Raw genomic sequence first — 24,864 nt, 5'->3', positions numbered from 1 at the left:
AATTATGTTCACAACTAAACTAAAGACTACTGACTATTTAAAAAGTGACAAGCTTTCCAATATGCCTCACCCCAACTTCCCTTATGAACAGAAAATGTGTCATCACAGGAAAGAAAACTGAGATAGGAAAACAATTTTTTTATAGAGCCTTTAAAGACTTTTTTGAGAAGTGTACAACTGCCTTTTTGGGATTCTTTTTTCTATTATGCGTTGATGTTTTTTGCACTTCTAAGAAGTTTAGAAAATCCACTTGTTACTTTTATGCATTACTGTATGTTACTATGTTACTTTAGCTTTTAAATTTACACAAGTGCTACATAATATCATGTTTTTAAGGGGTGCACGCAGAATAAATCACATGAAAACTACAAAAAAAAGCTGTACAAGAAACCACAGACATCCTATGCTAACAACTTTAAATCTAATATAGTTTAATAAATTAATCCTGTCCAAACAATGCTTAAAAGTATAGTTCACCCAAAAAAAAAAAAAAAACATTCTGTCATCATTTTCTGACTCTCATATTTTTTACAAACCTGTAAACATTTCTTTATTCTGATGAACACGAAGAAATATATTTTGAGGAATGTTTGTAACCAAACTAATGATGAGCACCATTCACTTCCATAGTAGGAGAAAAAAAATACTATGGAAGTGAATGGGGCTCATGAACAAAGAAATTTTATGCAAAGGTTTGTAACAACATGAGAGCGAGTTAATGATGACAGAATTTAATGTTTGGGTAAACTATCCCTTTAAGCTGAAGGCACAACTGTCCACTAAACCAAATTGATAGCAGAAATGCTTTTCAGCAGCTGGACTGGACCTTCCATACTGGCAGCTTTCCAAGCCCAACCGCTTCACTTTAATCACACGGGACTTGTGTCCTCATTGTCAACAACCTGACACCCCAACCCAGCAGCCACATCTCAAGAAAGGATGCAGCTGCTTGTGAAGGAATTGTAGGCTTTGCTGATCACAAACCCACCCGTATCTAACAGGAAATATGTCAAGGCCAGGACAAACAGAAATGTATACCTCTTTTCCACCGAAGAGGTGCCAATGCCCAGTGTAAAGCTGCAGCAAAGAAAATGGTTTTGATATCCTGTACCATAAGGCATTCTGCTATTGCATTTCATTCACACAATGACAAGAAAAACACCCTTAAGTCTTGAAATAGATTATACCTGGCTGGGTGGGTCCAGGAATTAAAAAGTTTGGAGCACCAGCATCTTTTCCATTGAAAAGGAGCATGGGAATCTTATCAAGTGTGCTTAGTACATTGTATTAAACAAGACTGTTAGTAAGGTACAATCTGAATAACTGCTCAGATTGAGGAGAAGGTGTGAGCCGCAGGACTGATCATACAGCCCCAGCTGCAGTGACCCGTCTGTGCCGGCTGCCTGGAGCTAGCCTGAGGGCTTGTGAACGCCTGAAGGAGGTCCTCAATGAACAACAAGTAAATAAAAGATAGGATGGATGTCAGGACCACAAAGGCCGTGGCCAGGAGACTGAGAGTCCCTGTGAGACAACACAAACATCTGCATCACAAACCAACCGCTCTTTGCAGAGAGACCTTTTACTCGCCTATTAAGTTCAATGGGGCTGCACTATGATATCAAGAACCATTTTCAACATAAAACATAGCTACACATACTCCACATATTTGATATTAGTAAGATCAAAGCCAAGGCAAATCAAAATGCCTTTGCATAGAAGCATCTTACCATCCATTTGAATATCGGCAGAAATCTGTAGCTGGTTATTTGGTTAACAGCCTTTATTTTGACCTACCAAGTGCAGAAGTGAAGGGGGGCAGTGGTCATATTCTTGAACATGCCTTAGGTTTTAAAAGCAACTTAGCATATGCTCAGTCGTGCCATATCATCTCTGATCTCCACTGCAGAGGAGCGAGGCGTGAGATTGTGCATTTACCTGGGCCCTCCCTCATTAAGTTTAGTTATGCAACTGCATCAGTCCAAGCACCTTAATTACTCTTGTCCTTTACAAATTAACAAACTCATTTCTTTCCCAGCGTAATAACCAGATGCCCTATAAGAGTTTCTGTCACCTCCATTCACTTCTAATGATCTCAAATTATCGTAAATCATTTTTATGGTGGCAGTAAAGCAGTGTAACATTGTGGGCAAGCCAGGACAAGTCATTCAATGGGATTAATATCTATTTGCTATTTTTCATGGGGTTCTTTTGTTTGTTTTTTATGTTATTTGTGACATTGACAGTGGCCTTGGGTAAAAATTGCATGTCAAAAGTGACATTAGTAAAGACATTAGTTGAACTCTTTCCCCGCCAAAAAAGTTGCCAGTTAGCGCCAGCATTTTTTATGATTTTTACAAACGTTTAAAGGGCCTCTAAGCGAATTCACACGTTTTAAACCATAAAACATTTTTTGTTACATACAGCAAACATCTCCTTACTATCTGCTTGCTGCCTGTCCGCTGATCAAACTGTAAAAAAACGGGTAACGCTTTAGATTACTCTTTAACTACGTGAAACAAGGGGGTAACAAGTGCCACTTTAATTTACAGCCCGCAGATGTTGTATGTACTCTGTAACTGCGTGAAACAAGGGGGTAACAAGTGCCACTTTAATTTACAGCCCGCAGATGTTGTATTTACTCTGAAACTGCGTGAAACAAGGGGGTAACAAGTGCCACTTTAATTTACAGCTTGCCGATGCTGTACTTACTCTGTAACTACGTGAAACAAGGGGGTAAACATTTTTGCCTAGCCTATTTTTAATTTTGCTTGATGACCCAACACATTCCTGTACTCTTTTTCTTTCTTAAAGTAAGTAACCTTTATTGAAAATTCTAAATAAATTGTATCGTACTAATAAATAGCATAAACACATTAACTGAATTTCAAGTTTTGTTGTTTAGTAATCTCCATCATCATGCATCATGAAATGATAAAATATGTACCCCCCCGTGGTAAAAAAAATACTTAGCCTATGCCTAAATATATGTTAATAGCCTACCTATATTATTCCAAAAATATATATGGTGTATGACTATGATTAAATGAAGACCCACAGTTTGCAGAATCCATGTGAAAGCAGCCATGGTATGACGCCAGTGCGATTACCACGCACCAGCTATATGTGGAGAGGAGTCTGATCGAGCCAATTCAGTCAATGTGTGTGTTCTCGCTAAATTACTCTCAAACATAAGATTGTTTTGCATGTAGCCTACGCCATATCACGTAGGTCTAATATTTGAATAGTTAGTCCGAAGTTAGGAATTACTTACTGTATAAATAATTTGTAATTTCCCACGTTTTTAGCATATAAGTCATACATACCATGTAATACTAAAATAGATTGCCCTTAATTATAAAATTCTTACTGCATATGTTATTTGTATTTTTCCTGGTTGTTACCACTTTGTTCCCCAAATATTATAATTTGTTCCCTTATAATTACACGTACCTATTTTATAAGTATACTATAATTACAGAAACATACGCTGTAAATTCGCTGTACTTACACAGTACTTTACTGCATATATTATTTGTATTTTTCCTGGTTGTTACCCCTTTATTCCCCAAATATTATAAAGTGTTCCCTTATAATTATACGTACGTACTTCATAAGTATAATATAATTACAAAAACTTACGCTGTAAATTCGCTGTACTTACGCAGTACTTTCCGGGCTGTAATCTAAAGCGTTACCAAAAAAACGCGATCTATGTAGACCAGGGGTCCCCAACCTTTTTTACACAGCGGACCGGTTTCAGCTTAAAAAAAAATTCAAACAAAGTGCTGAAAATCCTCTTTTGCAAAATGTATTAAAATATTAATAAATATTAGTAATAAAATGTTTTAAACGGAAGAAAGATCAAACAACCATGCATTGGGAAAATTAATAATTGCTTTATTTATAGTATATTTTATATAGACGTGTAAAACCATATTTTGGCGGATAGTTTTTTTTACTTTCATTGTTTCAGTTTGCCTGCCCATTTAGTCTTAATAATTAACGGTAAACGAACTTGGCTTGTTCTTGAAGGCAGCTCGAATATTGGTCGGGCTCGAGCCCCAAGTTCAAGTAGAAGAACGGAAGAAAAATGCAGTGAAGGAGGAGAGATGCCAGAAGAATTGCGGTTGGGCGCGGAGGCACGGAGACTCACGTTTACCATATGCTATTAATGATGATTGACACAGTTTACTTTTAAACCTATGTTAAAAGTGTAGCCGTTAAAATATTATTACTGCAGTAAAAGAGTTTATTTTGATCATGGTGCCACGATCGCTGGATAATTCTGAAGTTGTTTTACAGAAGAATAAAATAATTACTTTTCAGTCATTTGCGATGTCACACAGTTGAACGTCTCCGTGTATTTACATGATTTGCGACGTACATTTGCAAATGATTCATTAATTCATACCTCTGCAATACTTTGATCGATTGTGTTTTAGAAGTACTGTATGCTCAAACTCTGACAGCAATGTGATTGCCGCTGCGCTGGTAGAGATAAAGAGACCACGAAAAAGAGAAAGTACAAAAGTGGAAATGATTTATGTTATTTTAAGTCGGCTCTTAAAGTACAAATTACCCGATTAAGCTATTAGGTAGCTATTATACAATTTTTTTCAGGACGTTCTTGCGACCCGGTGGCAACTTGTCCACGGGTACTGGGTCGCGACCCGGTGGTTGGGGACCTCTGCTGTAGACAGCCCAGGCTCCACAAACTGCAATACAAACAAAGTGGCCAAACCTACAAACAGAAACCATAACAAAGTGTTCCAGCCAATAAACGACAAGAAGGATTTGAGGGGGGGGGGGGGTTGGGCGCGTTCATGAAAGCACGGAAGGGAGGGGGGGGGCGTTTTGGAGTTAGCTAAGCTTTGTTTGTTTGAAAACAGTTCAAACGTCCACAAAAATTGACGTCACACAGATTCGCTTAGAATGCCTTTAATGCCTTCCAGAAAATGTTCTCCTTTAAATATATAACAATACAATATATCAAATGAAAGGAAAAAAATCATTTTTTTTCTGCTTTAAAAAAATAATAAAATTTCATCCTACCTTTATTTGTTCTACTTTACCACCTCTCAAAAATGAGAAGGTTTTTTTAAATTACAAATTTTTAAGCAAAAAGCTGAGATAATTGCATTTTTGTAAAAGACGTCTGATACAGATCAGATTCAAAGCGATGATCAAAACATACATGGAGTTCTTACTGTTTGACCTAAAGAGATGCTTCCGGGTTTTATAAGTCGGGTAAGAGCGCCACTTAGTGGATAATAGCGGAAATACAGATTGCTGGAAAAACTCGTCATTGGCATGAAAGCGTTTTCTCTTAAAGGAAAACACACCCGTTTTTCCAATATTTGACTATGTTCTTACCTCAACTTAGACAAATTAACACATACCCATCTTTATTCAATGCGTGCACTTAATCTTTGTACAGTGCGTTGTGAATGTGTTAGCATTTAACCTAGCCCCATTCATTCCTTAGGATCCAAACAGGGATGAATTTAGAAGCCACCAAACACTTCCATGTTTTTCCCATTTAAAGGTTGTTACATGGGTAGTTACACGAGTAAGTATGGTGGCACAAAACAAAACGTGGCGATTTTTTAACAGATTCGTCAATTCTGGTTGCACAAATCAACGTAAAGGTCCACTGTGTAGATTTTTAGCGACATCTAGCTGTGAAATTGTGAATTGCAACCAACGACTCCATCCACAGCTCACCTCTTCCTTTCGAAAAGCTTAGTGAAGCTAAGGTAGGCGCCAAAGGACAAACATGTCATCGTCTAATGGCTCGGCTACTGTAGAAACATGCTGACGTGAAATGGCGAAATGTAAGGGGACCCGCGGTGTATGTAGATAAAATGGCTTGTTCTAAGGTTATAAAAACAATACAGTTTATTTTTAAGGTCTTTATACACCACTGTTAATATAGTTATGTAAATTATATTGCATTTCTGTCAAGATATCCTTCTAAAAGTTACACAATGCACCTTTAAGTTGTCTAATAAACACAGACTTCCTCGTACCATGTTTTTTTTGTACAGATTACAAATTATTTGTATGGTCTGCTGCAACGTCTGAAGTACGGTAAAATAAAGCAACCTCAAAGTCCGCTTGACATGGGATTTGAATTCATGCACAAAAACGCCACGGTGCGGCATACAAAATGAGCTAACCTGACTGCTATGCACTGTAAAAATAATGCAGCAAGTTAAAACAACTTGGTTTTGCAAGTCAATTACAAGTTAACTTGTGACCTCTGTGTTTACGCCTTATGAACATTAAACATAGTGTATTATGGTAAAAGTATAATACCACTTTTTTTGGAGTGATTGCCATAATGCTTCTACTTGTAACACAACAATAAAGTGGATACAGTTTTACTACAAATACCATTGTTACACTGTGGTTACTATAGTAAAAACCAAGATAATTTTTTGTAAGAAGCTAGCTGTTATCTCAATAGATTTTTGTTCAATAAACAACAAATAAGAATTGTAGGATAAACAAATACTATGGAAGTACCATCTGTGTGCTTACCATTTATGATTAAAATATAATCTTTTGTGATCAACAGAAGAAAAAAACACAGAGGTTTAGAACGACAAAAGGGTGCATAAATAATGACAGAATTTAAATCTTTGGGTGAATTATGCCTTTAAGTATTTTACATGTAACTGGATTTAAAAAAGAAAACATTGTAAATAATAACTGGAAATCACTCATTGAATTAAACCTGATAAGGTCATCTGGAAAATGTAATGAGATCATTTTACTGCAATGTATACAGTAGCCTTCAATGAAAATGTCTACAGTGTCACTTACTATTTTTAAAGCAGTAAGCAGAATACGGCACAGTATTCAGTTCATGAAGTGCATTAAACAAAGTGAGAGTTCCTTCTGTAACCACATGGAGGGTTCATGCACTCAAAGCTGAGACCCCAGTGAGACACCTCATGCTGGCACACTCACAAGTTATTAGTTCTCTAGAGCCTTCACATCTTAATCTTAATGCACTAATACATTAAAGCTCCCGTTTTGTCTGTGATTTTGAAGCTTTGATTGTGTTTATAGTGGGCAATATAACATGTGTTCATGTTTCACGTGTAAAAAAACGCGGTATTTTTCACACAGTTTACTTCTCTGTATAGCGCTGTTTTCACTGTCCTCAAAACCGGCTGATGTCTTCCTTGTTATGTGAAGTCCCTCCTTCAGAAATACGTATCAAGTTCTGATTGTGTAGTTTGTTTAGTGTGCTGTGATTCGATAGCAGCTTAGCTTAGCAGAGCCGTTTGAGCCAAAGCTGGTGACTGACGTATTCATGTGGGCAGAGTTTAATCAACAAACTGTTTTATTGACGTCATTTAAGCAGGAAATAGAGGGCTGTAGTCCAAACCGGCCGTTCGTTGTAGGCTTTTAAAGAGGAATTCTATTGAAGAAAATATATCGCCTGGCAGTGAACTTTAAGCTTTATAATTTTACAGGTATCATTTATGCTATTATAGCATAATTAAACACTAACTAGGGTTTAAAAAATGGTATCAGGAAGAACGTGACCTTTAAGAAAATTCTTGGTTGTTTCTCTATATACTCTGTGCTGCAAGACCACAAACATGTCTAAATAACAGATTTATTGTTAAAGGGATACTACAGCTACATATCAAAAATGACCCTATGATTTACTCAGCTGCAAGCAATCCGAGATACACATATTCATCATCTTTCAGACAAGCACATTTGGAGTTATTTTAGTAAATGTGCTCTTCCAAGCTTTATACAGGTAGAAAACAGGGATCAGAGAAAAACTTGACTTTAACCCCCCCAAAAAGTGCATTCATCCTTTACAGGGGTAATCCTCACGGCACCAGTAGGTTAATAAAGGTCTTCTGCGGGTAATCGATGCGACTCTGTAAGAAAAAATCCAGATTTTAACTTTATAAACTGTAATAACTAGCTTCCGGTAATTGCGCCATCTTGGACACGATTCACGCAAGATTTTTAGCGTAGTGAGGGTTGGTTGATTAAGGGGGTCGCACACTGGATGAGAAGCGCAATGCCGTATCGCGTCTAGGACAACACGGAGGTATCGTACACTGGAAGTGCACATTAAATAGTGCGAGCTTAGTCAGATAGCGTCAAATTCAAAATGCAAAATATACGTTAGCAGCCAATGTAAATCACTAACGATTTGGGATAAATATTGGGCTCTATCTTACACCCGGCGCAATGCAGCGCAATGCGCGACGCAAGTGTCTTTCGCTAGTTTCCACCCTAATTTTCACGTTTAGCGCCGCGTTGTTTAAATAGCAAATGCATTTGCGCCCCATTTTGCGCCCATGGGCGTTCTGGTCTAAAAACGAGGTGTGTTCAGGCGCATTGTTGGCGCGTTGCTATTTTGAGGCAACTAAAATAGACTACGCCATTGACCAACAAAAACCTGGTCTAAAGTCTAAAGTCAATGGCGCAATATGTTTTATGTTATTTAAAGAGCGCATTATTAATAATCGCCTATAAACGGGAGGACAACGCGGGTTTGCTTATCACAAAGTACATGAATGCCCAGCAGCACAAAAATGCTTTTAAATATGAAAGATTAAAGGATTGAATGTAAAAGATTATTATTGAGTCTCTTGGACATAAATGAGGAATAATTATGAGACGTTAGAAGGCGCAAAGAGCTGCTTCACCCTGTAGCCTGGTAAGTAAATAAATGCTTTGCTTTAAACAAATGAATCTGTTCTTAAATGTTTTTTTTTTAATGCTACCTCACGGATTTATTGTATATGATGACTCTGTACCTGTGGATATGGTGAGATGAGAAACATTTTTAAGTAATGCTTAAAACAAACTCTTTGCTAAAAAAACGCTGTCCAAAGTGCTGAAACGTGAGGAGAGCCGTTTGTAAATTCTTAATCTCCTGTTTGGTACAAATAAAGTATTTTTAGAGTACAAACCTTATCTTACATACTTGTAAATTATTTTCTGATGATATTGGATAGCCATACATTTAAAGCAATTAAAAGCCTGCTTTTTTACTTCCATGACTAAAAGAAAACGGGTTTTAAAGGTTTTAATAAAAAAAGTAACAATTTCAATACAAGTGAAAAACAACACAATTTTTTTTACATTAATCTTAAACTGGGGATCTTCTTCCTCCGCTTAGTTTTTCAGTTTACAAAGTCCGTCATCTAAATAGGGATTAGACATAGCGCCAGCGCAACAGGCTTTTAAAGGGGATGAGAGCTGAGACTCTCATTGGTTTATTGAACGTTACGCCCAAAATACTCCCATTACAATAGGACCAACCCTTGCGCTCGGCGCACAAACCATTTTTCCCGTCGTCAAATTAGCAAAAGTGGATTCGGACACGCCCATTTAGAGGTTGCGCTGTGCGCTTTAGACAATGCGCTTAGATCGTTAAAATAGGGCCCATTATGTTATTTAATGTTAAATTATGTGAGTGGCCCAGAGTCACAGTGGGCAGCTGCCGGCAGGCACCGCCGGTGTGCGTACATTCATAGAAAATAATGTGTTCTGTTTTAAGATTCATGGCGCGACACGATACGCTTCTCGTCCGGTGTGCGACCCCCTTAAGGGTACATTGTGCAGTGACTCTTGTGAATAACGTAAGTCCAAGATAGTGTTGTTACCGGAAGTTAGTTATTATAATTTATAAAGTTTAAAATCAGGATATTTTTTATTTTCTCGAATCGACCATCCACAAACAACCTTCATTAACCCCTTAGAGCCGTGTGGATTACTTATGTAAAGGATGGATGCACTTTTTTGGGCTTCAAAATTAGGAGTTGTTCTCTAATCTTCCCCCTGTTGATCCCAGTTTTCGTCCATTATAAGTAGGGATGCACCGAATATTCGGCCACCGAAAATTTTCGGCCGAAAATGGCCAAAAAGAGCATTTTCGGTTTTCGGCCGAAATACTTTTATCACCGAAACAATACGGCCGAAATGTTGTTATGACGCAAATAGAAACTGCGACCTGCACGTGCTTGTCCGAAGCAAAATGTCTGCGGTGTGGATGTATTTAACATACGGTTGAAGTGTCCGGTCCAGAAGTGATCATCACAGTATGCCCTTCAAAGATCAGAACTCTTAATGTGTAAACTTTAGAGAGAGCCGCGCTGTGTCTCATACTGTAGTCCATTAACATAAATTTGGCGAATAAAGCAATGAAAAACAACGTAACGTTTTTATGTGGAGCGACTGTTGCGCTGTTTGGGATTCGCCCTCGGTCTCTGTGTGTGCAGCACGCGTGTTTAAGTGCCCTCAATAGTGCCCGCGCGTTTAAGTGCCCTCAATGGTGCACACATGAGAAAGACGCGTTTAAAAAACAAGCGAACATAAAATCTTTCTGTTATTGACAGGGCACATATAAAGAAAATTACCTCCACAGTTTTCTTTTCTAATAAAAACATTTGTTTATGTCTTAAGTGTATGTATAGATTACAGTCAGAAACCAGTCTCTGCTTATTTAAAGAGACAGTAACCTCAATTAAAATACTTAAGTCTGTCATTAATGTTAATCAAACAACCCAAGACATAGAAAATAATTTCTGTAGCTCTAAAAATAATAATATATTTAATTTATACGATAAAAACAGTGTTATGATTCATTTAATTTGATTTCTGTACGTAATGATAATTTCAAACCTTTTTAATGTACAACTTTGTTCTTTTTTATAAATGTTTGCAATTTCTTTATTTGTTGTTAGATTTTTCCCACCCCCTTTTTGCTGATCCGAAAAATAATCTGATTCGTGACTCAAAAACTGTAATGTGATCCGAACCGTGAGTTTTGTGATCCGTCACACACCCCTAGTAAAGTTAGTACACAGTGATAGCCATAAATGCAATGGTACTAATAATTGGCATAATAATTTCTTTCGGTGTTTCGGTTTTTCAGCCTTGGTTTCCTCTTTTCCGGTTTTCGACCAAGAATTTTCATTTCGGTGCATCCCTAATTAAGTTAAAAAAGCAAAAACATTTACTAAAATAACTTCAAATGTGTTTGTCTCAAATAGGGATGTCAAAATATGCAATTTCCCATATTCGATGATCATTTAAATTAATGATCAATCAATCGAATAATCGTTAACAGTAATAGTGCAATAAGCCATTACAGCAGTGACATATAGCCAATGACATAAAAGTGTGCGTAAAAATGCCAGCTTCCTCACGCGAATTAAAAGTTTTTATTTTGTCTAAATAACATGCTAGTGGGATTGTAAAATGAGTCAATGTAGTTGGTGTTTTGATAAAAATCATCAATTGAATCTCGTAATGAAATATAATGACTAATAGACACAGTAAACTCCGCCTCATAACGGGCACTCCGCACAGTCGGATGAAAGTCCGTGCGTCCATGACAAAATAAGTTTTCAATTCATTATCATCAAGCTACCCGTTCTCACCAAGATGCGTACAAATGACACGCAGTGTCATTATCGTGCAATAGATACGCCAAATACCGATTTTGCGTGCATATGATACGCCAGTCCTTCCCATTCACTTATATGGCGAATCGTTTCGTGACGTTTTATTTTATTGTTTTCTAATTTGTTTTCTGTTTTTTAAACCATTTTCGCTTGGGTTTAGGGTTAGATTTCACATTTATTTAAGCAGGTTATTTAATATACAGGTTTCTCTATGTTTTTATCTATATTTAAGCCATGGTCGCTTGGAGTTGGGGTTAGAGTTGGGGTTTGGGTTAGGATGTCATTTTTATATAACAAAAAGTTGTTCTAACCCTAAACCCAAGCGAAAATGGCAAAAAAAAAAAAAAGAAAACAAATGAGAAAACAATAAATAAAACGTCACGAAACGATTCGCCATATAAGTGAATGGGAAGGACTGGCGTATCATATGCACGCAAAATCGGAAGTTGGCGTATCTATTGCACGATAATGACACTGCGTGTCATTTGTACGGTTTTTGGTGAGAATGGGTTGCATCAAGTGTTATTTTTCTAGTTGTTCACCTTGCTTTCTGAGTCGTTGATACATCACTTGTTGTAATTTTATCCAAGAAGCACACAAAGGGCACTTTTCCCGTCGTCACCTCAGCTTTAGACCTGCGGCGTACTTTCAGCAAAAAGATGCTTATATTATAAGACTTCAACCTTCCATTAGAAAATCCGTTTAGCGTGTAGCGCCTCAGCCAGTAATGATGATGAACAATGATATATGTTGTGGACGTTCAGAGTGTAACGACAGTCATTTTTAACAGTTTCTTGCCAGAATGTAAGTTTTACATTTTAATCTGTTTATTAAAAACGGCTTCTGGTCTCCTTCCCTGTGTAAAGCAGCGTTAGCAGCGTTGCTATGCTAATCTTGCAGGTTTCCCTGAAGAGGGTCTTTGCTTTCAGTATCCTAACTGTGTTTAGATTTTTGGCATCGGAACCTCTCAGATCCACTGTTTCGTTGCGTTAGCAGCCAGCTTCGTCTCGAATGAGGTTATAAAGCCCAAGTGAGTGTTTGGCATCAAGTATCGTTGTGATCATGGCTAGTTTAACTTCTTCGCGCTTGTTTAATTTTTTCACCAGCTGTGTATGTGCTTTGCGCAGGCGCCGGACACACGTGCTTGCTTTGTCGACAATCGTTAATTTTTATCGATTTAATTCTTATCGACAATTAATCGAAGATCGATTAATTGTTAACATCCCTAGTCTGAAAGATGATGGACATATGTATCTCGGATTGCTTGCGAAGAAGGAGTACATCATAGGGTTATTTTGATATTTGGCTGGGCTATCGCTTTAAGTGTTTGAAATATAATTCTAATAGATTGCAGAACTTTGCTGAATTAAAAATCTGTCAATGTTCACATGTAACTATATTTACAAAGTATTGGGATGCTTAAGTCACACCTAATGTAACTGCATTTCTTTCAAAAAAGTATGGCATAATGCTTCAAAACATTTACTGTACAAAAGAATTGGCATTAAAATGTAAGACAAATGTTTTTGACGTTTTCTGGTTGTTTGGCATTAAAATGTAAGGCAAATGTTTTTGACGTTGTCCCCCTTAGTTGTCCACAGAGTGATGAATGAATCTGGTTACTCTGCAAGGACACCTGTGCAAACCTCAGGGGAACTGACATCCACTAAGAAAGTCACTGCAAACTGGTGAAGTAAAGCTCTAGCGTCAGTTCTTTTGAAGATGCCCTTTAGTTTAAAATTTTGTTAACCTTCACACAAGTGTTCAAATACTTTTGGGCACGCAGATGCATTTTGCTACTAAAATGTAGCTTTAACCACAGTAGTTCTTGGAATGGGCAAAACAATATTCACTGAATTTTGCATCTCATGCAAATTCAGTTATGCCTCTTTTGCCTTAAATGTCCTAATTGGTCAGTTTTGCATCATTGAACATAAACCAATGCTACAGAGTGACACAGCAAATCCAATTGTCTCTGGGTCATTGACCTACCCATCCAAGCAAGTTGAGGGTTCCTGGACTGGAGATATGCAGATTTCAGAATAACTGAAGCAGTCTAACCAGTGCATTCTCACATTTATAAAGCGATCTGTTGCTAGAATTATTAGCCTTCTCTCTTCTTTCCTAAAACTTGGGTTGCAGCTCAACCCCAAGCCTCCCTAGTGACCATTTGAACTAATTACAATGACTTCTTCAGTAAACATCTCTAAGACACGCTAAGGACGATCCTTTAGCCTCCAGCAAACATCCCTCTTCCATTCAAATGCTTCAAATGCTTTCTGCAAGTAATTGTCTGTCCTTAGCAAACCCCTAATGACATTAAAAGTCTCATTATAAACCATCTTGAAAGGGCTTTTAGCTGGAAAACCGTAAGCAACAGAAAGCGTAGCTCCAGGGCTTTGAACACGATCTTTATGTGAATTAAGTGTCATTTACTAATCCAAACTGGAAGCTTGTAAGTATACTCACAATTACACTGCTGTTTTCTTTGTAGGAATTACAAGTTTTCATTGTTATTTTGTCCTTCTAAGCATATCATTTTGGACTCTTCTGAAGCTATTTAAAAAGAGAAAACATTGTATATTTGTTTAGGGCCTTTTTCTTAAAATATAATTTTCTGTGCTATCCAGACTGATACTATTATGCTTTTTCAAGCAATTTCACATAATAGTTATTTTTGCAGAGGTCATCTATATGCCCAAACAATCATTGCTCAGTATATATATATACTTTTTTTTTAAGGTAGTGTAGGCAATTTTGATGGCATAAGATCCTATCTCCTTCCAGAGCGCTCTCTAAAACCATGCCTCCTCCTATTTCTTGACGTTTCCTTTCCTCATTGCCATTTTTAAGACCAAGTCTTTTGTTTTTACATACTTTCCTTGTGCCATATTTTGTCTGCTCAGAAAGAACATAAGGTAGTTGCTGTTTGCTTTCCATTCTCGCTACTGCTTAGGTTGCCAGATCGGCCCTTACAAAACCAGCCCAATGGTCAATCAAAACTAGCCAAATGATCTTAGCCCGAAAACCAAAACTTTGCTTTCATAAATAAAATCATATTAACTTAAGACTGGCAGCTGATAAACAGTTGACAGCTGACTGATTTAACCCTTAGAACAAACAACCAGCGGCAACAGTTAAAAAGTAGTTAAATGCCATAGGAAAACCGAAGACTTAACAACAATGCTGATGAATAGGAGATTGAACAGGCAAGGACAACCAATCATTGCATTTGGGCCGAATGCAATGATTGGATGAACATTTTATAGTCCTTTGCCTTCCACAGAAGATATACAGTATGTAAGAAATAACTGATGAGGGGTCATTGAATTATTCGAAAATAATTAACAAAAATGTCCATACTGATATTGCATGCCTACCTTGACACTGATATTAAACTCAAAAAATATGCATTACTCCAATCTTTTTTGACTTTATACTGCAATTTGTAATATTTCTGATCCATGACACTAATTTCTACCCAAATCAAAAAGTTACTCTGTAGACACAGGCATGACACAGCAAACAAGGACAATGATCAGGTCCAAATAGCTGTCATCAACAAGACCTAGAGGTCAAATCATGGGATCTATTTAAAGAGCAGTAAAACCTAACCTATCCATGCTACTGTCATACCATCCATCCAAACTGTCCATCCCCAACGTCTGTGCATTCCATTGAGTGTCCGCTGCTTTCGTTTGTGGTCTCCTAAAAAATAATGAATTAATAACAAGATCACACTCTAGACATCTCAAGCTTTTGAGCTTTAGCAGATTAACTCAGATTTGTCTAATCCAAAACTGCTACCTTCTTTTCCACCACTAAACCAGTCATCAGATTGAAATAAACTATGGGGGGGTCTGGAAGCATTACATTAAGTATGCTCAACAGATATTGATAAATCTGGTAAATGTTATCTGAAGATACCTTCCAAACACAGATTATGTGTCTATAAAAGGGCCTTAGTAGCCTCTTACTGTACAAATATTAGTGTTTAGGATGCATTTTGAAAGATAATGGAGACAGGGACTGTTCACGCCACAGAATAAGTAATGTTAAGCACATCAAAGCCGTAAATAACATCTGGATTAAGTAAAATTAAAAGTATTTGTAACATAGTTGTCAGGCATCATATCATATATATACATGTTACTATATGTATATGTCATATATAATCTTAATCGTCAAAGACGTTATATTAAATATAAATACATCACACATCTGTTTGTTTACACATCAGTAACAAGCTTTCATATATGGTGTTTTACTACTGTATGTGCGAGTGATAGCTATTTATTCATCTGTCTTATGTCTTATGGGAACATTTCAAACAAAAACCTACCTGTATTTTTAAAATACCAGCCTCCAATCGTGTCCTATCTATCCGAGGGTGTTGCTGAGTTAACGCAGGCCAAATAGAGAAAAACATTGGAAGAAATATGGACGGATATGTTTAACTTATTTATTTGGCGAATATTAATTTATAATTATTAACTACTAAGTTACATGTTTGAGTCTGAGCAGCAATTAACTTCGCAACTAAAGTTATCTTCACTCGCAAAACCGCGAGGTCGCGCGACGACACGACACAAACAATTCTTTTGAACTGATTCATATAATCGAACGGAATCAAATTCTGTATTAGTTTTGTATTTGTAATTTGTTTAATGTTATTCGTCTAACTGTGATAGATTTTGTCGATAAATTTGAAATATATAACATATATTATAACAATAACAACACTAAATGCAGTGCTGGGCAAGCTACTTGGAAAATGTAGTGAGCTAAGCTACCAGTTACTTCAAATTAAATGAAGCTTCACTACACTGAAGCTACCCCCATGGGAAATGTAGCAAGCTAAGCTACATCAGTAGTAGCTTGCTACATCCAAGCTACTTTTTTATTTTTAACCAGTTTTTATTATGTAATTATTTATTCAGTTTCAATTTATCATTTTGGTAATTATAGGCAATACAAGCATAATGTAGGCCTAGGTACTTCATATTTTGGGGCTGTTTGCTGGACTTATCCTACTCCCAGAATAAAATGCATGTTTGAGCTGTCTTTATTCAAAAACACCTGGCCCTGACATATCTTAACACAAGGGTCTCCAACGGCGGCCCGCAGGCAGCAGGTAGCCTGCACAGAGTCTTTGAGGTGCCCGCCAAAGCACATTCTATTAATAGTTTCAATTGTAATATTTATTACATGTTTTTATATTAGCTTGGCTTGGTGATATAACCCAGTCAGAGGTAGAGCACAAGTCTTCACAGAATGCGAGTGGTAATGTTTTGTATGAATGAAGGCTGCACAACTCGAAAATACGGAACAAACGACGTCCTGTGCCGATTCAAATGACGCGCTTATTCTCAAATTCAGGACGACTTCAGAAATGTTTGAAAAATTGTAGCTTGTGTGGAAGCTACCTCACTACTTGGTCAAAAAAGAGCTTAGCTACTGAAAAGCTATTTGATTTAGAAAGCAGCTAAGCTACCGCCAAGCTACTGAAAAATGTAGTTAAACTACTAGCTTCGCTACTTGTAGTGAAGCTACTGCCCGGCACTGACTAAATGCAGATCGCTAGTAGGCTTACATTGAGTTTTAAGTGAACGATGTGACTCAAACCGCCAAGCGGCTCTTACGAGTAAATGGACTAAAGATTCGGTTTGAAACGAACGAATCAAACCCACGAGGTGAATCGAAAATCAGCTGTTTGGTGGTATCGGATTAAAAAACAACCGAAGCCAGCAAATTGACGAAGTTTGCAGAGGATTACCAAGTGAATGCTGCTTTGAATATGGATGTACGAAGGACTTGAAGGTGAACGCATCTGAAGCAAAATGTAAGTGTATTTATTGAGAAAAAAACTATTTAAAAATGTTTTAAATAATTGAGGCACGCAAAAACTGTTTAGCTGAGAGTTTATTGTGCATGCAGTTAATGTAAATTGACAAGCTTAATATTTACTGTCATATAGAAATCATATTACTGCTGTCCTTACAGGATGATGTAAAACAAACTCAACAGGCTTTTAAAGGGGTCATGAAAACGAACTGTATTAAATAACTTGTTTGCAGTTATGCCTTTTCAACAAAAGATTATTTAAATGTTAGATATATTTTAATGTGCACATATTTTATGCTAAACTAAAACTTATGGCCGCTATGTACCTGTTAATAAAGTGCTTTGTGCAATATATTACTCATTTTAAGCAGGTTCCATTACCAGTCCAGGACCACTTGTATCTCAACTAAGATTTTATAACATGCCTTCATCATATTTTATAATAAACAGTCATGGCAATGTACAGACCCATTTCACATCTCTCATCCCACTTCCTTCTCCTTCACTTAACTCCCGCATGGACATTCTTAAGAAAATCTATAGTTGTTTTGGAGAGGGAGGAAAATAGATAATATCTTCATTGACAACTAAGTGACATTGTGTGTCCCTCGATAAGAGATTGCATCTGAGTGATCTAATCGTTTGAAATTCACTGTTGTTAATTATGGGCAAATAGAACAGAAAGACATAGGCGTGATTTAAGGTAACCAAAAGGTCTTGTTATTGGCCTTTGTTTGAGCAATTTGCGGATATTGATCTACGGCGACGTCTGCTGTCCAAGTTGGAGTGGATTTTGCGGTTCCCTCATCAAGCCATTTACAAGACACCATAATGGTGGATACATTCACAGAATGAACACTGAATTGCGCCATAATATTATGCAAGAACATAACATCCTGTTCCAGTGTAATGAAACTAGAGACCGCCATGATGAAGGGAACCCCATTTATGGCAATGATCTATTATTACATTAATTGCACATTTGTCAAGTGGTTAATTAAAAATAATTAATACCGAGTCTCATTTTGGTTTACAGCACCGTCACCTTATGTTGACCAGTGGGATTTAGAGGGTTGTGTGTGTGTGTGTGTGCGTGCATGTTTTCCACAGGTTAGCTCAACTTGTTAATCAAAGGTGTTTGTTACATTCTGCATGTGACAAATTAGTCAGAATTAGCATTTGCCTCCTATTAGTGAGTGGTACCTTGTAATAGAAGTTTACCAAAAATATACAATTCTGATGTCATTCGGTAAAATCGCTAAGAATCGATTATGAAATTCATTGCCAATTAGTCGGTCTGTGACATCACGTGCTACCGCAGCACTGCCAAAAAGTGCGAACACGGGTCCACTAGCCACGATGCTGTGTACTTATAAAGTCAGGCCCTGTTTCTTCAAACAACGCAAACTGCATGTTTATTAGTGTGAGCGTTGGGAAGAGCTTGGTTAAAAGCAAGGCAGAACTGCCAGGTTTGCAGTGTAGGTAGCTTCCCCAAGTTGATGTTTTTCTGCAGGTTAGAGATGGAAGGGCTTGGTTTGCATGACTAATCGTTAAAGCCCTAGTTGAAACCGCAATTTTAAACTGCATTTAAACGGTAAACTGTTGAGGTCCTAACCTGGAAAAACCCAGACAATTTCCGGCAAATTTAGATTTGCTCTGCAAGTAGTCTGGCAAAGAGGCCAAGCCCATTTCTAATGCTGAGAAATCGCTTTACGGCGGGAGGGCTTTACACGATGACGACAGCAGCGACGGTGAAGCAGATTTTGTACATTATAAAGATGGGTGCCGCCATGGAACATCACTCGTTTGAATCTCTTGCGGCTGTATATGGTAATGTTGTCTCTTGCATCATAAATGTAAAAATGAATTCATACTGACTTACAAGGCGCACCTGACTATACGACGCAGCACCAGCCAAGTTATGAAAAAAAAACACGGCTTATAGACCAAAAATACGGTACATAAATTTTGTGTATTTCATGAAATAATGTTTTTGGCACTTGTCTTATTTGTATTTATTTCTTTTTCATCTAGACAATTTTAAGAGAAACATCTGAAACAAAGTTTTATTCAGAGGTAAACCAATTTAACGCAATTATTATTTATTTTATATAACTGAATCAGTCCTGTGCTGGATGTAATGTTGTTTGAACTTCTTTGCTATGTTTTTGAAAAAGAAAATACCAATTACCTCCATCACTCTGTTTTGGCATTACAGAAAAGTGGAAGTGGAAACGCTAAAACAATGCGGCAAATTTTGAAATATTAGATAATTTTATCTCTTCCATCCTAAAAGCACTTCATAAACCTTACACTTATTACCGCAGTTTTACAGCACTGAGAATATATGACAAAAAAAAGAAAAAAGCAAGAGAAAATGGAACAGTCTGTGTTTAAGTAAATAATTGAATAAACTCAATTTGGGAAAGTTGGCAAACTGGGTCTAGGTAATGTTTTCACCCTGGTGCTGAAATAGTTTGAGACTGCATCGCACAACATCAGCCTCATCTTGTCGGCTCTGGAGAGCCCTTGAGCATGTTATTAGCTTGGTGTTCGCCTTGCCATTTTCCACCCGAGGCAGATGGGTAATTACCGAACTAATACTCTGATTGAGAGGAATCAGATGCAGTGGCTCACCCAATTAGATGATACATTAGCTTTCTTTCTTTGTAAGCAGCTAATGTGTGAAGCAAAGTGGCATTTCTAAAGGGGGTCAGAGTCTCAAACAAGCGGCGAGTTGCAGATCGGAGAGCTTCTCGCTCTCTCTCAGTCTTACTTTCTCTAACTCTCTCTCTCTCTCTCTCTCTCTCTCTCTCTAATGGACTAATAGACTGAAGTCTTCATCACCCGAAATGCATACAGAATGCAAATCAGGCCCCCCACTCCCAAACAAAAGAAAGCAGAGTATATTCATGTCTGGTGTGTCAGCTACAACATCAATTACACTGGAATACACTGGAGCTAATGAAAGAGACACTGTAATTGTAATAATTGTGTTCTTTTGTCGAACACATTGCGCTAGTTGTTGTTTTGGAGAGTTGAAGAGTTCACTTTTTATTTTTGAGCAAGAAAAAAGTTAAGCAAGAAAAACAGATTTCCGGTGATTTCAAACAAGCTCAAAAACACAATGTAACAAGTATGTAGAAATCTCCAAATCTCCAGTCACTCGTACAATATGCCACTAACACATGTGGCGCTTTTAAGTCCAAAATATTCTCATAACCATGTTGTAGCAGAAGTTATTAGTGTCTCTAAATGATGCTTGCAAAAGAATTACCACATCTTTATCTTTGTTTTAGCTCATCTCTGGGTGTAGCCATGCGCTTGATCTCCAGCCAAAACACATTAGAGCACATCTGTCCACTCACGCACGCCACTGCGGCCAACTCTTCCTCGCCATATTTCTGAAGAGCCCTCATTGCTGCCATTGTTCACTTTGTCTGACTATTTGCTCTATTCTCTTCAATTCCCCTCCTGTTGATGCTCGGTGACGGCTTTCAAAAACAGCATATGAATGCAGAGAGCTAAAAAGCTGCATTTTTCTCCTTTTCTCCAGGCGTCGAGATTGTTGTGCTCTTCTAGATTGCGCTTTGTAGTTCGTCTGTTTCAGCCAATGTAGCAAGATTCTGTAATTGTATAGCGTTGTTTTTAAGCTTAATTTATTTAAGATGTTTTATTCAATTATTTTCCAACAAGCAATTTTGCGCTTTAAAGACGTCTAATAGTTGTGCAAACACAGCCCAGATGACGAGGCTTAAATAGGGAAAATGTCTAACCAAAGCCCAAAAATAAATAAAATTTAATAAAATGAAAAAATTAATTAAACCACAACACCTTGTAATCACTGTTGACTTTGCTTACATAATAAAATTGCAAGTTATTTTTGCTAGAATTGGGTTACTCATAGCCAGACTATATCGGGTCTATAGTTAAAGGAATAGTTCACCCAAAAATGAAAATTCTGTCATAATTTTCTCATCCTCAACCTATATAAATAATTGTTTTCTAATATTGTAAATGATGGTAAGCATGCAGCTTATTGTATCCATTTACTTCCATAGTAGGAGAAACAAATACAGTGAAATTCAATGGGTATTGTCAACTGTGTGCTTTCCATCATTTGTCAAAATATCTTTTTTTGTGTTCATCAGTGTTGGGGGTAACCAGGTGTGCCGCATCAGTCTTGAAAAGTGAAGCCGCTGGCTCTTTGATTGCCCCCTGGTGGCTGGCTGCAGTACAAGTCATAAACCCCGCCTTCTCCATACAAATGAATGGAACTCTGCTCTAAATTAATAAATTATTTACACTTCCAATAAAAGTTTTGAAAGATGGTTTTAGGTCCTTTCAAGTAGTTGTTATCACACAGATATATGTTCAAGTGTTCATTTTTGTGTTCAAGTTAAATTTAAGCTAGTAATTTGATGCTATGGAAACGGGACATGTCGTTATGATTGGCGTGGTTAAATTGGTCGCGCGAGCGTTTGGGCAGAAGTTTGATACCGCGGCTCCGCCTCTGGCTCCACGGACAATTCCTTCCTTCCTAAACTGTTTTTACGTAACATGGCGGCGACCATGGTCAGACATTTTTGGCTTCAATTCATCACATTGGAGGGAGGCGACGTCGCATCGTCCATCTTTTTTTACAGTCTATGGGGATAACGCATTACAACGCGTTATTACGTAATAATATTACTTTTCTGAAGTAACGCGAAAGTAACGCATTACTTTATAAATGTACTTATTAATATTTGAGTTACTTTTTTTAAAAGTAATGTGAGTTACTTTTCAGCTTAATTAATTCAATTTAAAAATAAAATAATGTACTGAATTAAAATTAAACATATTAACGTAGAATTACGCACTCTGTGCACCTGAGCGGGAACAGTTTGAGTCAGAAACGGAGATGGCAGGCCAGAAGTTGACATTTTTGCAATCATAAAAACCCCTGCAAGGCTCAGCCAAGTAAGAAAAAGTAATGCAAAAGTAACTTAAAAGTACCGTAAGCATTACTTTCCATGAAAAGTAACTAAGTAATTCTATTAGTTACTTTTTTAAGGAATAACTTAATATTGTAATCCATTACTTTTAAAAGTAACTTTCCCCAACACTGGTGTTCATCAACATAAAAAAACTCATATAGGTTTAGAACAACATGAGGGTGAGTAAATAATGACATTTTTGGGTAAACTATCCCTTTAAAGCAACACTATGTAGTTTTCATGTAAAAATGACTTACAGCTCCCCCATGTGGTTGAAAAGCACAACAGTGCCTGGTATCAGACACTCTTCTGCAGGCAGGGGGAGGGGCGGGGCTGTGTGCTCTACCCTCCACCGCCACTTTCAGAGTGTGCTTGTAGCAGCTAGGAGGCTACTCAGGTTGCAGCAACAGTACAATTTGTCCAGTTAAAAGTTGTTCTATCACTGAAATAATTTTAGAGACATTACTTAAAGGTAAAAAAACTACATAGTGTTGCTTTAAGCTAGACAGTGAGATGACGGCTATTGCTTGCTGTGTTAATATATTGTAATTCACATTTTAAAGAACAGCAAAAATGAAAAGTGAGTGTTGATGGATACGAGAGGAGAAAAATAAGCAGAAATGTATGGATGTATAACTAACGGTACGTTTTTAAATTGTGTTAAATCACAAGTACTTTTGCAAGCCGGATATGTCTGCTATATTGCAGAGCTCAGGGCATTTGGATTTGGAGAGCAGAGATGCTCTTACCAGCTATTAGAGAAATAGTTCAGTCATTGTATGGTCATTGCAGAGAGCAGTTACAGTCATGTGCCACCTGTCACATTGGAGGGGGGGTGTAGTATGTACATAAAATCCAACCAGACGTGACAAAGAAAACAATAATTTATCTAATTACCAAAACCTTTGCTTGTGATACCATGAACAAAAAAGTTTGGTCATAACACAATAACAAACCTCATATTCCAGTCGAAACAAGCCTTAATTAAAATATTTATTTAAATTTGATAATTTGCAAAATATGCATGTTACCGAGTCAATAATAACATATAAAAGAAAATCACAACATCACGTGACCGAGTTCGCGGTTTTGAATTAGCCAATTTAATGGGGCGATTACATCTCACAGTGTTAATATCCAAATAGGCTTGTGTTCAACAAGGGGTGTGTAATACAGTAAATACCACTCGTCTCAGCATTAGTAAACCTTACTTGCTTTATTTATTTATTTTGGGGGGGGCATTTTTCACCTTTAATTGACAAACAGTAATATACGGAAAGCACAGGGTGGAGAGAGGGGAACAGGACTCGAACTCCATGTGTCGCAGCACTGCCCACTACACCGGCGGCTCACAACCTTACTTGCTTTTAATCATAAAATATTAACAGGCTCTCAGACACAAAAAGGGTGTTGAGACTTCAAGTGTGAAATAAAGTTATTAGAGGGAGAAAGTGCGTTGGAGGTGTCATTATGTTGGCCAAATGGCCTTCGTGGAAAATTGTTCGGCACAAAAGAGAAAAACCCCTGAGGACATACTCAAATATTGTTACCAAACAATGACCCTGAGTGGCTCCTCGCCATGCAAATGTCAACATTCACACTTGGAAACATATGTGCGTTTTATTCCCGACGTTGAGTGCTACCTAAAGAACAATTATTCATGTAATCTCGTCTGGCGGGACGACAAATTGGGACGTATTTCTCCCTGGCGGGTAAAAGGAGCTCTCATTATGAAATACAAAGGCTCTGTTACAGATATAATAGAGGCTTATAAAAAAAAACACACAGAAGAACTTGGTTTTGTATTCCATGGTCATGTTTTATTATTTTTTCAATAAAATGTGTGTTGCTTTGATAAAGATCACAGTCAATATTTTGCCATCAGAGGGAGAAGCCTGCTGTCAATAAGAACAGGTCCCTTTTGTTTGGATAAAATAATCACTGATGGCGATATTGATATATTATACGCGTGCATGCCTATAATAAATAACATATTTATGTTTCTTAACTTTAGAGCTCAGACTTGATTGAATAAAGGGACAAAAGAAGTATTTTTAAAGTGTCTCATATTGTTTAATGAAAAATAAATAAATCTGGACTGAGATCTCTCCTCAAAACTGTTGTCAAGAGATGTATAGAGAGTCACAAGACCAAATTATAAAAGCTATGAGCATCAGGGTCTATTTTTATTGCTCTTAAGGAGTCTCCTGAGCAACATAATAACATTTTTCTGATGAGGACATACTTTTAGTTCAAATGCTAAATAAAGTTATAGTACAGTAACTCTATACTATTTTAATAGACGGATGAATCCACATAACACTAAAGATGAAGGGGTGCTTACTCATGATTTGACATAGTAGTATCTCTATGTCTCCCATGTTCCTGCTGTTTACCGCCTTTTCATTCACAAAACAACCTGAGGTCAGTCTTCTCATGTTTGGATCGTGCTTCAGCCCAGGCAGAAAATCAATAAACACTATTGCCCCCTTCGGCGAAATGTGGTTGTGAAGCATAGGGACACTCCATGTCCATGAATCAGAAAAACATCTCGTCCAGACAGCTCGTAAGTGCTTGGTTTGTTG

The 24,864-nt window shown here is 37.3% G+C and overlaps 1 protein-coding gene and 1 long non-coding RNA gene across 3 annotated transcripts in view; one reads left to right on the top strand and one right to left on the bottom strand.

The window, feature by feature from the left end:
* Positions 1 to 15,113, bottom strand: part of prox1a (prospero homeobox 1a) — a 136,317-nt gene extending 121,204 nt beyond the window's left edge. The window contains exon 1 of one of the 2 annotated variants that reach the window (XM_055173281.2): positions 15,093 to 15,113. The gene's annotated coding sequence lies outside the window, so the exon portion shown is untranslated. Of the gene's footprint in view, positions 1 to 15,071 lie in introns of both variants that reach the window. The other variant, XM_055173282.2, reaches the window with a different exon arrangement.
* Positions 15,114 to 17,034: 1,921 nt separating this feature from the next.
* LOC141365194 (uncharacterized) overlaps positions 17,035 to 24,864 on the top strand; it is a 65,843-nt gene continuing 58,013 nt past the window's right edge. Inside the window, exon 1 of the long non-coding RNA XR_012370370.1 lies at positions 17,035 to 17,298. This is a non-coding gene — a long non-coding RNA (uncharacterized lncRNA). The remainder of the gene's footprint in view (positions 17,299 to 24,864) is intronic.

Source organism: Misgurnus anguillicaudatus, chromosome 7 (assembly GCF_027580225.2).
Source record: "Misgurnus anguillicaudatus chromosome 7, ASM2758022v2, whole genome shotgun sequence".
Taxonomy (NCBI): Eukaryota; Metazoa; Chordata; class Actinopteri; order Cypriniformes; family Cobitidae; genus Misgurnus; species Misgurnus anguillicaudatus.
The sequence above is the reverse complement of the archived record's forward strand: the minus strand, read 5'-3'. Positions and strand labels throughout refer to the sequence as shown.